This window comes from Drosophila miranda, chromosome XR (genome assembly GCF_003369915.1).
Source record: "Drosophila miranda strain MSH22 chromosome XR, D.miranda_PacBio2.1, whole genome shotgun sequence".
Lineage (NCBI taxonomy): Eukaryota > Metazoa > Arthropoda > Insecta > Diptera > Drosophilidae > Drosophila > Drosophila miranda.
In genome coordinates, this window is record NC_046674.1 from 26,993,312 (window position 1) to 27,008,792 (window position 15,481).

Here is a 15,481-nt window from a genome sequence, read left to right on the forward strand (position 1 = left end):
ACAAGATGGTATATGGCATAGATATAAAGAGAATGAACCTTAAAAAATGATGCCATAAAATATATCGACTGCTGCTGCCGATGCCGCTGTCCTGTCGCTCCTGTCGATCCTTTCGCTCCCTTCGCTATAATGAGCTCAGGACTTAAGATGCAATATTTGTGCAATCCTTTCATTGGACGACCTTGAGCGCGTTTTTTAAGGGAGTCAGGTAGAGCGCGGGTTCGAACGGGTTGCCATCCGCCATCCGTCACCCACTCCACGCACCCGTACATTTTCGTTTCGAGACCTACATTAGCTGTTGCCTAAAAAACGTGAAACGTTTTTTTGTTGTTTTTTATTGCATAATGGACGCTTCGCGTGAAAAGTCCCACAATCCCTGCAAGCCCGCTGGCCCTGTGAAGAGCGCGTTTTTTAAGCGGCCATAAACAGGCACACCGTCTCTTAAAAAAGGGTTCGTTCGCTTTGGGTACGATCCGGTATGGTATGGAATGGTATGGTATCGTATGGTCCTTCCATTGTGACATCGATTTTTATATTGGTTCGCAGCAACACGGGAATACAAAGAAATCAGCGACTAATTGACTGAAAGGGGTTTTTACTTATTATATTGCTCGCTCTTTGCCTCGTTGCCTTGCCTTGCCAAAAAAAAAGAAAGGGTGACACGGCGGTTGGGTTCGGGGAATCGATGTTAACTCCTTGCCGGCACCTTTGTCTTAATGGGCAAACATCCTCAAATATTGTCATCCGCTGTACTTTTTCAGTACTTTTATTGGCGAAGCATGGACACAGAGCCATCCAAAAAGCCACCAAGAAAGATGAGTTCTCTCTGTCTCCTACTTTAAGATTATTTTCTATATGGATACAAATATATGTAGATGCTGATTTTATAAAGGTTTATGGCCCTATTATAGTGAATATTTATAACATAGCTGGATCTGCTTCTATAGAAAAGGCACCAGGGAACAGTATCGGATGATGCAATGCTCAGAGAACCACTATTTATAAGAAGCTTTTATCGCAGCTAGCACTATGCCAAGAGCAATCTATGTTGATGTACATACCAAGCGATTACTGGCAGATGTCCGACACAATTGATGAAATGAGATTACTTTCAAATAGAATATTAGTTTGGCCAGTCCAGTCGTTTCATTCAGTTTTCAGCAGTTTTCCGTAGCCTAAGCCCATCAGACAATTCGGATGAAGAGTCTCTCATGCTAATGAGGAAGTAAGTATTGTAGATAGGAGCTGCTGTGCACTTGGCTTACGGATAACGAGGAAGTGAACGAGGCCCGGAACGGGAACGGGGACTGGGACGGGGATTACACGTGCTCCGACCCCGAAGGACGAGTCCGAGACAAAAGCCTCTCTCGTCGTGGAGTGTGTTTGTGTAGAACCAAAAGACTAACCAGCCATGATCGCATCGAAACAGGGGATCTATCTCCAGTCCAGCCGTTCACTTGTTTGTTTTCATACCATATGCAAAGTGCACAAACGTAAGGGATAAGAACAGGAACAGGTATTGGATGAGGACTCCTTTGGGTTGTTCGGTTTTAGCCACTTCCGTAAACGGAAGTGCAGCGGAATGGCAGGAACGGGGGTAGGGGTAGGGGCATGGGCAGGGGAAAGAAGACTAAAAAAGACACAAGTTAAGTACATAGAGAGTAGAGAGGGTAAGGTAGGGTGCACAATGGACAATGACGGAGCTAGCTTCCGTCCTGTCCTCCTAGCGCTGCCATCAAATCCTTTTGCTAATTGTTATCCTATGCACTCCAGTCGCAGTTGCAGTTGCAGTCGCAGTATCCGTCTCAGTTCTATCCTCTTTTTGGCCGTAATCCTGGCAAAGGCTGCTCAATTATGGCATCTCTTTAATTGAGAGACGTCGGGCAGGCAGGATTCTTGCGGTTCATTCATGGTTACCCACCGAAGCGTGCACTGGGATCTCGCAGATATCAGAGATCAGAGGGAGCAGAGTATTGCATTACCCCATGCCAATTAGTGCGGTTTTGATTACCCAAATGACATTTGGCCCAGGCTGACGGGACTTGGCCGTGATTAGCCAGCCATCCGCAGCAAGCCTCTCAGAAAGCCTCTTCAAAGAGTGATGTCTACGTGTTGTAAAGTTCCTCAATCTCAACCCCATCGGAGCTGGTGCTTATCTGAAATTTGCTTAGTCCAAATAAGTCCCAATCGAACATTAAATATTGATCCTATTGATAGAAAGAAAGAGTTGGGAATGAGAGAGAGAGAGATAACATTTTGCTGTGACACAAGATTAGAGGGGGCTGGGCAGTGATCGATGGGAAGGAGTGCGAGAGACCCCACACAACATCCATAACAGCAATCGTATAATGCACATCAAATCGCCTCTGACCGGACGAAGACAAAGCCCACAAAGACCTCAATGACCCCATGAGCCATGAGTGCTATTTAAATGGGCAAAACTAACTTGCTACTTCCTTACGCCATTCGTATTGTAGCTGTTGTTCCATCCAGAAGATCCCAGAAGATGTGTCCGAGGTGTGGCTGCAGCAACGCCCATCAACGCTACGAAATGGTTGGGAAAATTCAAGACAAGACTAACAAAGAGGCAACATTTCATGGCTGATCATAGAGAGACTGGGACTCGTGGGAGATCGGAGATCACTGCTCAACGTATAGAACGGATAGATGATTCATTTTGCATGCATCATTCGTTTTGATGAACTGTCAACGTTTAGGCCATTGTTTGTATAGCAGACGCATACATACATATTTATGAATCTCTGTGAACCGCTTTGGGTACAGTTATGCGCAGAATCTGACACATTTCTAATAACTCAACGAGAGAGTGTGTGGCATGTCAACCCGTAGCGGCATAGCGGCATAGCGGCACCCTCTAGCACCCTTTAGCTTCCTTTCCTTTCATTTGCTCACTTAATTTTATGCATTTTACTGTTGATTAGCTGCCATCTACCATTGTCCGGGTCCGGGAACCGTTAGCAGGCGGCAAATATCCGACATTCGGAACCCATTCGGAGTTAATCAAAGTGACGGGGATCGCATCGGACCCACATAAAAAGAGTTGTTCCTATGTACGAGTATGCGGTATGCCCCCGACTCAGCCTTTGGACACAATCTATCAAGCGGCCCTTGAAATTTTAACACCTTTTTTTGGTTTTGTTTTTGTGTGTGGTGTTTCAGTCGTTTTTGTTCGATTCGCCCACAAAACTCCGTTAGGAGTACTCCTACTACTGCTACTCCTCCAGCGCATTGTTGGGCCCAGACAATTGCTGTCAAAATGACATTGCAGCGGTCTTCGGTCTACGGTTTACGGGGCTTCGATGCTCCTACCGGTTTATGGTTTATGGATTTCAGATTTCGCTGTCCTGGCTGGTAATTGTGTCAATTGTCAGTTCGCACCATCAGCATATCCATCTCGCACGATCTTTGCTTCGCCAGAACGGATGCAAGCCACAGAGATACAATCGAAATCAAACGGAAAAAAGGCAAACGGAAAAGGAATAGGATTTGAGAAAATGTTAAGCTGGACCCTGAACCTCATTCCGCATAACTCTTTTGCTGGGGACCAGGACCAATCGGCTGACAGTGACTCCTGGCCACTCGTAATATGAGCATTTAACCCTCTAAAGTCCTTGGCTCAGACACGCCCATTGTATGATCTTTATTCTTCGTTCGTTCTTGGGTCGTTCGTTGTCTTCTCGAGAGCCACATTTGCCTTTGCCTTTGCCTTTTCCATTGCCAATTTTCAACTTCAACTGATTTTGTCCCATCTCGATTTCCTCGATTTTTTGTTCCGTTCACATGAAACTAAAAACGGGTCGGAACGGGAACGTGAACGGGAACTGGCATGCAACTCAAAATCCATGAGATTAAACGGTCTTTAAGCGGTTTAAGCCTTTTGTCCCGGAGTTTTGTAGGTGGCAAAAACTGTTCCTCGGTACCAACAACTGGGAACACAACTCGGAACGGAACTGTCAACGGGAAAGTGCAAAATGGGAAATGCAAATGGCTACGCCATTGTCTTTGTCTGCAATTCTGGCAAAAATTATGCCAGAGAATATCATTTCATAATTTTCATTTTCATCTTCAAGACACATTTTTTTTTTGTATTCCTGATTCCTGGAACAAGCAACGCAAATATTTGTCTACAGGACAGCAGATAGAAGGGACAGGGAACAACAAACAGCAACAGCGAACAGCAACAGCACACGAGACTACGCGACTACGAGACAAAGCCTGACTATCTGATCTGGCGGCCTCAAGTTAATCTCGCATAATATTGCGTGGCCCGGGAGCGTAAGTCCCCCAGGCACAAGTGCCAGATCAGATCCGATCCGATCTGTGCCTGCGAGGCGGCCAGATCTCGCTCAGACCTCACTGTCTGAGCAATCCGCGCGATCTTCACGGTCACGACCAGGGGCTAGATAAGCTGACTGAATGACTTCCCTAACTGAAAAGTTAAGCGCACGATTGAGCTCAGGTTAAGCTAAGGTCAAGGTTGAGCTTAGGTTAAGCTAAGGTCAAGGTTGAGCTTAGGTAGAGAGGTAGAGAGAGAGAGCCAACCCCAATCAAAATTAAGGACAAGTGGGGCAAAGGATTTCAATACATAAGTATTTTTTTGAAAACAGATTACTATTACACCCTGTATGGGCATATCCGTCTAAATATCCACCATGCTAAAAATCATTAAGCCCCATTTCTATCTAATTCTTCAGAGTAGTTACAACCATAATAATTTTTGAATTTATTGAAAGTAAACTAATTCAACCAATTGACATTTAACTTAATTAACTTTGATGTGAAATGTTGTATTTTAATAACCATGTTTTCCTTTACTAATAATACATAATAATAGAAATAATAATACAAGTTCTGTCACAAAGTCTACTTAAAATATTAAACTATCTGAAAAAATGCCATAAAATGTAACAGTATATTGGGAGCTATTATCGCCGCGGATATTCGTAACGTAACGCCAGTAAAATAGTCCGATGCCCCTGCGGATTTAATACAAGAAAAAAACAGGAAAGGTTTTTGTGTCTATTAGCAACAAGAATGAACACTTAATATTTCATATATTAGTAAACAAAATTATATACAGATAGTCCTACCCAATTGGCACAGTTTTAAAATTTTGTAACCCAACCTCGAAAAGGCTTTTGTTTTTGGTAACGTAACGTGAGGAGTACTTATTTACTATGCTACTAGGACTAAAAACTTTTACAAATTTGACGTTTTTATTCTCTTTTTTCAACCAACGTAACGTAATGCCAGAATGGAAATGCCCATATCTCAAAAGTTACATGAATGCCTGAACAAGTAGGATAAGTTTTGTTTAAGAAAAGCTAATGCACTGCGACAGATGGACAACCATTTGCACAAGTATGGGTGAGCATTTGAAAACTCCCCTTGTTAGAGTAGAATACACCGTAGAAGGTAAGCTTAAACAGCAATGCCTGAGGCAGAGGTAAGTGTGTGTATGCGATCGATCGTTGCCATCATCGCCATGCTATGCCATCGACTCCATTGCCATTGCCACTGCCAGTGATTGCGCCATTTTGCCGTGCTTATCGTGAACGCATAACAATATCGTAAACTCCTCGTAATAAACCGAACTGGGACTGGGAAGCAGAGCGAGAGCGAGCCCAACCAATCAGAGCCGAACCCTTGTGCTCAACTTCATTCTCTAGCGCAACCACAGTCGGAGGGCCCTTAACACACCACCAGATTGAGTCTGCAGCAACTTCATTTTGTTTGCGGGATGAAAACGAGTTTTCGGGCAATGAAATCAGGGTCCATGGGTCCAACTTCATTAAAGCCAGAGACAGAGGCCTGGAGCAGGAGAAGGAGAGGGAGAGGGAGATATGGGAGATGGAGTTGGAGATGGGCTTAGGGAAAATGTGACAGCTGGGCCAGCTGACCCAGTCCATTGTCCAGCCGTGTGGGTGATGCTGCGAATGAGAGGGGAGTCTCTTGTATTTAATAAATAAATAGCAAGCAACAGACATACAGACAGACAGAGAGACAGCCAGAGAGACAGCATCGGGGGCAAATTTTCATTATTAGACATCGAGCCACAAATGAAAGGGTTCGGTCCGTCCCAGGGTCTCCCTGCCCTGTCCTGCTGTTGCTTAATGATAACAAAGACCGGATGGCGATGGGTTGATTACAAGTGGTCTATCGCTCAATGAGCTGTTGGCTGACCGCAATGCTGACCGCTGCTTTGGTCACTTTTGGCAATTTCCCAAAACTGTTTTCTCTCCTTCAAACGAAGCATCAACCCCTTCAGCTTTTTAGCTCCTCAGGACGGAGATACGAGTATTGGGGTGAAAGTTGGGGCTGTTTCCGGAATGACTCGAACACCCTGGACCACCCTTTGCCATTCATCAATTTGGCGCGTTGACACATTTATAGGGCCAGAGACAGTCGTGGAATTAGTTTGTCCCAAATTGGGCTGCCACCCCATCTCCAAATTCATCGATTTGGCGGGACCTGAAGATTAAGAGCACCTGCCCTCTTCGTATGCCTGTGCCTGTACCTATTTATATCTATGTTCCTACTATTACTATCTTTCCATTGGCCATTGTCATTGATACTGAAAATATTTTGTCAATAAGCCGAGAAATTTGAGAAGAAACATTTCCTCAGCAATATTATAAGATTATCGGTGTCTAGCCAACCTCAAATTTGTGGCCAAACAAGTGGAAATGATGCGGAATCGGAATGAAAACGGTATGGGTATGTTCTGGCAGAAAGTAGATCAGATCACTTCCTGTGTTACCCTTCGCCGATTATCTTTTTGTCATTATCGGAACACATTCAGGGACGGGACTGTTTGCCAAATAAAGATCGTTGGAGCGTGGAAAAGAGTTTCTCATTCTGTGGTCATTCTGTAGAAGAAGTTCGCTTTCTTTCTATGGGAACTGACCTTCGAAGTATGTCGATCCCCAGCCCCAGCCCTATCGCTATCCTTTTGAAAGGGCACTCTACATGGGCGATGGGAGTATATAATATAATCGTAAGTATGCACATATCTATACTTATCGTTCGGTGTATTGTTTGGTATGTCAGCGAAGACCATTAGGTAGGGTTTCCGAACAAATCGCTGGACACAAAGGGGAACACTCACATATGCCACGCCACTCACTCCCAGCCCACACAATACACAACTGCTCTAAGATCTGCTTCGATTCAGCAGATCCCGTCCTAATGATCTTTGGTTCCGGTTGCTCTGTGTTCTTGCATACAATTTGCCACAAGTAATTCTTGCCATGATTAATTAACTCCGATGGCATTTGCATTTCCATTACCAATTCCATTACCATTTGAATCCCAACCGCCCGGACTCTCTCGACTGTGGCTCATGTTGCGTTTTTGTTGTGCGGAGTGTAATCTGAGGCGCTCAATTTTTCGACGCATAATTAGCAGAGGACGAGGACATCAGGAAGAAAGTAGAGAACAGAGGCCTGGTCGGACCACTGGCTGTGGAATTGTTTCGCTGCACGAGCCACACTAATTGTTAGCAGAGGATCGTTTCAATGGAACTCCTGTAGGAAAGTTCCTCAATAGCCTACAGCCTTCAGGCGCGATCCTCGATCCTTTCGCTCTGATCTGAGGTACATATATTATATACTCGTAGGATCTGCAGCTTGAATTGAATTTGGTCTCCAATATTGAGAAGTTGGTCCAGATTTAAGATTGTGATTATTTCAGTATGATGATCTGGTTGACATTATAATATGTTTAGCTGAAGAACCAATCTTAAGTTCATCATGTCAGCATTTATGTTGGTTGTTCTTGGCTGAATGATAATATTTATATTGCCAGTTGTAGCAGAAGCTAAGTTACTGGAGATAGTTTTGCTTTTCGAGGGATAATTGAGTTGATTTTGTCCCTAAATAATGTGTTTCTTGTATTAGGTACTTAATCAACATTAGTCCAATAATGTTAAGGGAAGCTTAGTTACTTGTGGTAATTCCGCTTCCAGTATATTGATCGAGTTGATTTTGGAATATGTTCCCAAATTGTGGGTTTCCTATGTTAATTAATTAATATTGTTCTTATATTGTTAAGAAAAGCTTAGTTACTTATGGTAACTCTGCTTCCAGTATATTGATCGAGTTGATTTTGGAATATGTTCCCAAATTATGGGTTTCCTATGTTAAATAATCAATATTGTTCTCATATGTATAAGATAAGCTGAGTTACTTATGGTAACTCTGCTTCCAGTATATTGATCGAGTTGATTTTGGAATATGTTCCCAAATTATGGGTTTCCTATGTTAAATAATCAATATTGTTCTCATATGTATAAGATAAGCTGAGTTACATGAGGTAACTCTCCTTTTAGTATGATGATCGAGTCGTTTTTCGAATATGTTCCTAAATTGTGGGTTTCCTACGTTAAGTATTTAATATCGTTATTATATTGTGAAGAGAAGCTAAGTTATTGAGATAGCTTTTATTTCAGTGGGATAATTGGGTTGATTGAACCTTAATTGTAGGTTCCCTATTTTATTTTATTAAAATCAGTCCCAAGCTTATATACTTGTGATTTATCTGCTTTCAGTATGATGATCGAGTGCTTCCATTTGGTATTTGCCGCAAAAGCCGATTTATTTTAGGAGATTCTGGTTAAATATACAAAGTTTTCCTTTTTAGACACATCAAAACATTCAACGGGAATGGTTCGTGCCTTTTTCCAAACTAGAGGGGTATATCATAGATGGAACAGAGAAACAGAGTTCCTTGAGAACATTCAATGCAGAAAGAATCACAGCCGAGCCGAGTCTGGCTTCCATTGTTTGGTCCCATTTATGAAAGATGCAAAAACAGCCAACTCATGCTTAAGTGGAAGGCTGCTTAATGAGCGACGGCCCTCGCTGTTGTGTCCAGTGCTCACTGTTCAGTGTCCAGTGTCCAATGTTCGGTGTCCAGTGTGGTCAGCAGCTGGAAGTGAACACATGTGGCAGAGACAGGGACCGGTGAAAGGATTCGGGGAGAGAGAGAGGATCTTTCTTTCATTCCCGCTAGAGCAGAGTAAACAAACGCCACGCCGCACATCCTTATTAATCTCGAGGGGGCGTCAACGCACGCGTGCGTCTGGCGTGAATTGGATAGGGAGTCGCATCGCATCAGATCGGATCGGACAGGGATTTAGATGGAAATTGCTCTGACTCTCTCCGCTTCCATCCTTCAAGTCCTAATACACAACATATTGCAACTTTATGTCGGGGAAATGCTATTCGAAAAGCGATGTATGTATGTATTCGTTGTCTTGCACTTTGTTTTTCCAGCATGAATGGATGGGAAGGAGCAAAAGAAGGAGTAAGCGAGTAAATTCGGGTTCCCAGATCTGACTCGACTCTAAGGAAAACATTATAAGTGGGCACGTGTTTCTGCTTGGCCTGTGCCAGTCTCTCGGGGCTAGAGCGAGCCATACAAACGATTTGTTTTTCTATGACCAACAGGCCTTTGGGCCGGAGAATCATCTTCGTTTGTGGTTTGTTTTTACAAATAAATATTTGTATTTATTTGCTTAACCGAAAAATTTATGTCGTCTTCCCAGGAAACCTCGGAACACCACAGAAATAGCCATAGCCATAGCCATAACCATAACCGCAACAGGAACTACATACAATGTTGTATAGGCGCCTATAGGCGAGCCTCTTAAGCCTTTCCAGCTGCCCAACGGAAGTGGATCTGGATGTGGATGGGGTCAGGCACGGACACGACTCACACATGTTTTGAAGCTTTCTGTTTGTCTCAGGCGCGCAATCAGCATTTGAAAGCTCACTAATACTGCTACATGGCCATGGCCATATTTATGTGTAGAAGTCAGCAGGAAGATTCTCTAAATGCAGATTATGATGATGGAAGATACGAACAGTATTGAAAGGAACTTTCAAGTCTGGAAATCGGTTGCATCTAGGCCCTTATGATACAATACCCATTGAAATCCTCCTCCATTGTGATGCATAAGCTAATTGTGTGGGAAGGAGGGAAGGGGAATTGGTTGAGTCTTGAACAGGAAGAGTGGATGTGGATGTGGACCGTCGAGCAGTGTCTTTGCTCTGGATTAGACTAATTTTTAAATGGAATTTCAAGCTGTTTGGTTCACACCAAACGAGTAGTAGACCTGTACCGAGCCGAACTGATTTGAGCTGATTTGATTCTCAGCCTGGGCCTGAGAGCCTGAGCCTGAGCCGAGCCCACGCCGAGCTGTGGGCGTGTGCGTGCCATGGATTTCACACAGGAGATCTGTCGAGATCCAGGACGGCTTGCTCGAGTTGGCCAGGTCATCAGGTTCTTCGGCTCGCAGCATGACGAAAGGTAAATTTTGTAAACAATTGTGCTAATTAAGCCAGCCCAATAAAAATCGGCTCACGGCGGTTCAGCTCACGGCTCATGGCTCGAGATGCAGGCCCTAGGATTGAGCACTTGAACTAAATCCGGTAGCTTAAACGAGTTAAAGGAACTTGAACGGAACTTAATCCCATAAATTTGGGAAAAATACAATTTTAATCAGGTTAATTCGTGTGTAGCGCGACTGTTGCATGGCACTGGACTGGATCAGGACGAGGACCAGGTAGGCGCACGGACAGCCGAAAGGATTAGGCCATCCAGCCAAGGGATTTAGCGCAAAACAGAGGTGAGTCTCGTCCATGCCCCTGTCGCTGTCTTGGCCTGATTATGAATGCGCGCCTGCGACATTTTAATTTAATCTCAGATTACGCACGGACTACGACATCGGCGAATCGAGGCTGCCGGGGTAGAGGATGGTGCCGGGGAGCGAGCAATGGATCAGTCGTCCAGTCCACCAGATTAGGCCACTCGCCTGCTCGTATATTGCCAAATAATGTTGCGGCTCTTACTCCGGCTTCTGCTACAGATCCGACCCCGAGCCCGGTCCAAGTTCAATTTATTGTTATGCACTACTTATTGCAAAAGTTTCACGTAAATCCGGAAGATTAGATCTTCAGATCCTCGGATCGGCGACCAACGAGCTCAACTGCTCACGAGCTTAGACCAATTGTTAGGTCAATTGAAAAATTACTTGAGTAGAGGCTGTGACGATTATCTGGGCTGGGAATGGGAAATGGGATCACTGCCACAAGGATGTGAGATGCTGCATAGGTAGATCTGCTGAGGAGACTTGCGAAGCCACTGGTCAAGCCCACTAAAGCTAGTAGTGCCTCCGATGATCTCGCAGCACTCCCAGAGATGATCTCTAACGATCTGTCAACGCTGAGCAGAGTGCACCGATCTTCCAGTCAGAGAGGGACTGATCAGCCTTGACTTTCGACCCTATCGCTTAAATATTTATAGATATAGATTATTTGATCCCAGATACATAATCAGTCTTTCATAAATGATCAATCTTTGAATACATCAGCTTGGGTATTTATTATTCGTTAGCGAAAGGCTCAGACTTCTGCAAGGCTCATCACCCACTTAAAGGGGTGACCAAATTAAACGTCTCTTACCATAGTCTCCCATTCATTGAAAGTCAATCTGTACTATATTTTATCAGAGATGTATTTCCACATTTCCTTGGCCAATCTTCAACAAAATCTTCTGTATGATTCAGAAATTCATTTTGAAATAGGGATCCAAGGGATCTCCAATCCAAGAGACTTAATTGTGGCTCAAGTCAGCCACGTGCTGGCCACGTGGAATTCGGGAATCGATCGATGAATCTCTGAATCGATCGTGCCGCCCCATAAGGGACTGGATTAGGGCCATGAGCAAACACATTTCGCAGATCTTTGGCGAATTGTCAACACAGATGAAACGGGTTAGCGGGCCTGTAGGATAGCCCGAGCGAGAGCGGGAGGATGGGGGTAAAGGTAAACATACATACTATACAATACATGAGTCGATCAATCGCCTGGCGAATCAGACGCCGATCGGATCGGCCTGGGGTTGAAATCAGCAAAGTATCACGATTAGGACGGGGATCACGATCACACATGCGCTGGCCGATGGCGTCCTGATTGACAGTTTTGCCTTCTCACCTGGCGGTGATGGCTCGGCAGATCGTGATCGTGTGCCCTTCTTGCTTGCGATTGGAGTGTGCTCTACACGTGGCCAAGGACAAACATGGGCAGCAGTCTGATATATATTGAGAGAGAGAGAGAGAGAGAAAGAGAGAGAGAGAGAGGGAGAGAGAGAGGTCTTTGTGTGTTTAAGGCCCGCCCGTCGTTTGTTGTTGTCCTTCGTCTTTTTCTTGTGGATTTTGAGTTTCGATTTTTGTTGGTTTTTGTCTGTCTGATCTCTTTTTGTAGGATATTTTTACTTGATGCCTTTTTTTCTGCAATCGATTACAAGAAAATTATGATGTTCCCGAAGTATAATCTGGGTTGCGGCATCTAGAACCCCGAGCACCGGGTTATGCATCATTATTTGACTCTCACTTGACATCTCGATTGTTCGTAAAGAATGCAGGCACAATGCCTGGAACAACAAGATGCCAATTAGGAGCTGGCAGATTTCTGTTTCGGTTCTGCTGAGGATTAACCGTAGGTCCCAGCGGAGTGGAGCTTAGGCTTCGCGCCGATCCGATCCGAGCCTGCCTGTAAGCATTTCGATTGGGAATTGGGTGCTGTACTGGTTGTTGCCATTTTTAGCCAGCGCCATTTTGCTCAGCGGTTACGAGATTCGATTCACATCACGCAAGGGTTGCGTTGCCCAAGGGTTGAACGGGGTCCAGCGTCACCATCTAAGGGCTGTCATTGTCATCCCCCGTTTCTGCCACCCGTGCCACCCCAATCTGATTGCAATTCGCATGCCCATTTCCATTTCTGAATAGCGAGAACCAGAGAACACGTGTCGATGATTAAATAAAATGTTTGGCAATTCGTCTGGTCAAACTCTTTTCGCATCCATCCCATCGCCCACAGAAACTCCACTTCCACTCCGATTCCTTGCTCTTAAAACAGCAAAAGGCAAAGGGGGAATGACAGCATCGATTCGATTCGATTCGATTCGATTCGATTCGAGCTATATAATTGTATATTCTGGTCAGGGAAGGAACAGACAGTGACTCATTCCCAACAGGCGCAAGAGCAGGAGTACCCGCTGACCACAAAGCTAATATGTACATATATAGCATGAGATCTTGAATCGAGTTCCAGCAAGAAGTTTGAGGATAAAGATCTGGAGTATAACTATTCTGCATACAGCAATCATTAAAGGATGGTTTCTCATGGGAGCTCACCATATGAATATGAATATAGACAGCATAGATTGGGTCGAATCGAAAAACTATGTATGCTCTTTGCAAACATGTCTCTCTCTCTCTCTCTCTAAGTCTTATTTTCGGAATAGGCCGGTCACATCGTACCACTATATTGTGTATTTAGATACATACCCTCAGATACCCTCATAGAAAAATGTCATACTACAAATTAAGTTGCAAGTAAAGTAAAATGAGTCCATTATTTTGAAGCATTAGTTTCGATAGGAAAAAAAATAATATTAATAGTTATTAGAGAAAGCAGGAGAACCTTACACTAATCGCATTTTGACATTGGAGTTCCTGTCTTACACAATCTGCAACGCTCTTTTCCCCCAAATACCCGCGAATGTCCCACTTTATTGGCTGAAAACTGTTTTATGGGGAATCAAGGGATACTATCGGGCTTTTCTCCCTTTCTACAGTTGATATTCCGATTTTAGATATAAAAATAGTGGGCCACGAAAATATTAAATTTAAATATGTACAAGATCATATATTTTCATATTGATGGTAAGGGAAACAACTTTGTTTTTACAATTTCCACTATCGGGGAAAATCTATTATAATGTATTTTTAAAATCTCGATTTCTCTGGTTGTACTTATGTGTGTTTGTGTGTGGGTTTTATACAAAATGGTTTGCAACAGCGTGCCCATTGTTGGACCAACTTTCTTCTCCCCAACTTTCACAACCAAGAAAAGAAAAACCATGGAATCCAAAACATCATCTCCTATGGTTCCGTACAATATTCCTTACAATATATGAGCTAGAGTTGCAAGTGAAGTAGTTCATCCAATAAAAGTCGCTTAATTGATCAATCGATGGAGAGATGAACCCTATCTTAGAAAAAAGAACAACCAGTTGTCGACAGAACGGCTATGCTTCTGCTTGTTATAGAATTTTCAATCAGTAAAGAAATATCGTACGTATTTCCATATGTATGTACCTTGAAGGGAAAGAACATTCGAAAGGAGTTGGAAATAATTTACATAAATACGTCGAAAGACAATGCTCTGCCAAATCTTGACCTAAATTTGAAACCTTTTATTCCAAACCTTCTGGCAACGGGTTAGCTAAATCCTGATAAAGTGATTCCAAGACAGATCGGTTGAGGATTGCTTCTTCCAGGACTGACAGACAGAAGGAACAGAACCACCTTCGAGAACCTTTGGCTATTCATTTCAGCCAAAAAGAACTTCCGAATTTTCCCAGATTTTGGCCAATTCAATTGGCTGGCCGCAAACGTGTGAACACTTGGATGATTGTCCAGTAATGCGGTGGATCATTTTTCATTTCACAAATTTTACAGTTATTATGAGAGACAAAGGTGGCAACAAAAGCGATAGAAAGCAGCAAAAAATATCCTTTAAGACGGGGCTCGCATTCAAGGGAAGTTGAGGAGGATAATTATCTGGCTGCTGGCTGTTGGGTGTTGTTGGCTGTCGTGTCCTTTCGCATGTGTTCGGACAATGACATTTTTATTGATAAAAATTATGCACGCTCGAGGACAAAGGCAAGCCCTGTCGATGCTTCGTCTTAATGTTGGACAACTTGACTCAGCACAAAATCAAAACGAACGATCCTAAGACAATGGCCCAGGAGCAGGACTCGGACTCTGAGACTCCTGCCTCTCCTTCTTCATCTTGTGGCTGCTGCTGCTGCTGCTGCTGCTGCTGCTGTCATAATGGCTCAATCAGGCAGAGAACATGCAGATAACGGTAACGGTCGCTCTGTCGCTGTCCCAGGACCTTTGTGTACACAGTGTCGCGCTGATGGACACAGGAAAAGGATTTCTGTGGTCACCGAACTGTCATCCATCCAATGGATGGCGACAGCGACAGCCCCGGCGTCGGCTCACTTAAAACGGATCTTTCCATTTGTTTGTCTAACTCCTTCTTCAGCCATGCGTGATGGCTAGATGGTAGGTGGGTTAACGGTTAACGGCCAACGGGTAACGGTTAACGGTGAATCCTTTGCTGGCCAGAGCCGACCCGAACCGAAACGAGCCAGAGTTCCCTTTGATGGACACCGACCGACAGACAGTCAATGAAGAAATCTCAAAAATACTCGTAACGGAGTAAGAAACAAATGTTAAGACCAAATTCATTTAAATATATTGTTTTCGCCAATAGAATCGGATTTGTGTCATAGATATGGGAACTCTTAATAGATTTATGACAAACAGTAGTATAATTATATTTTTGGAGGGCTTTTCGTTCAATCAACAACGGTTCAATCAGAT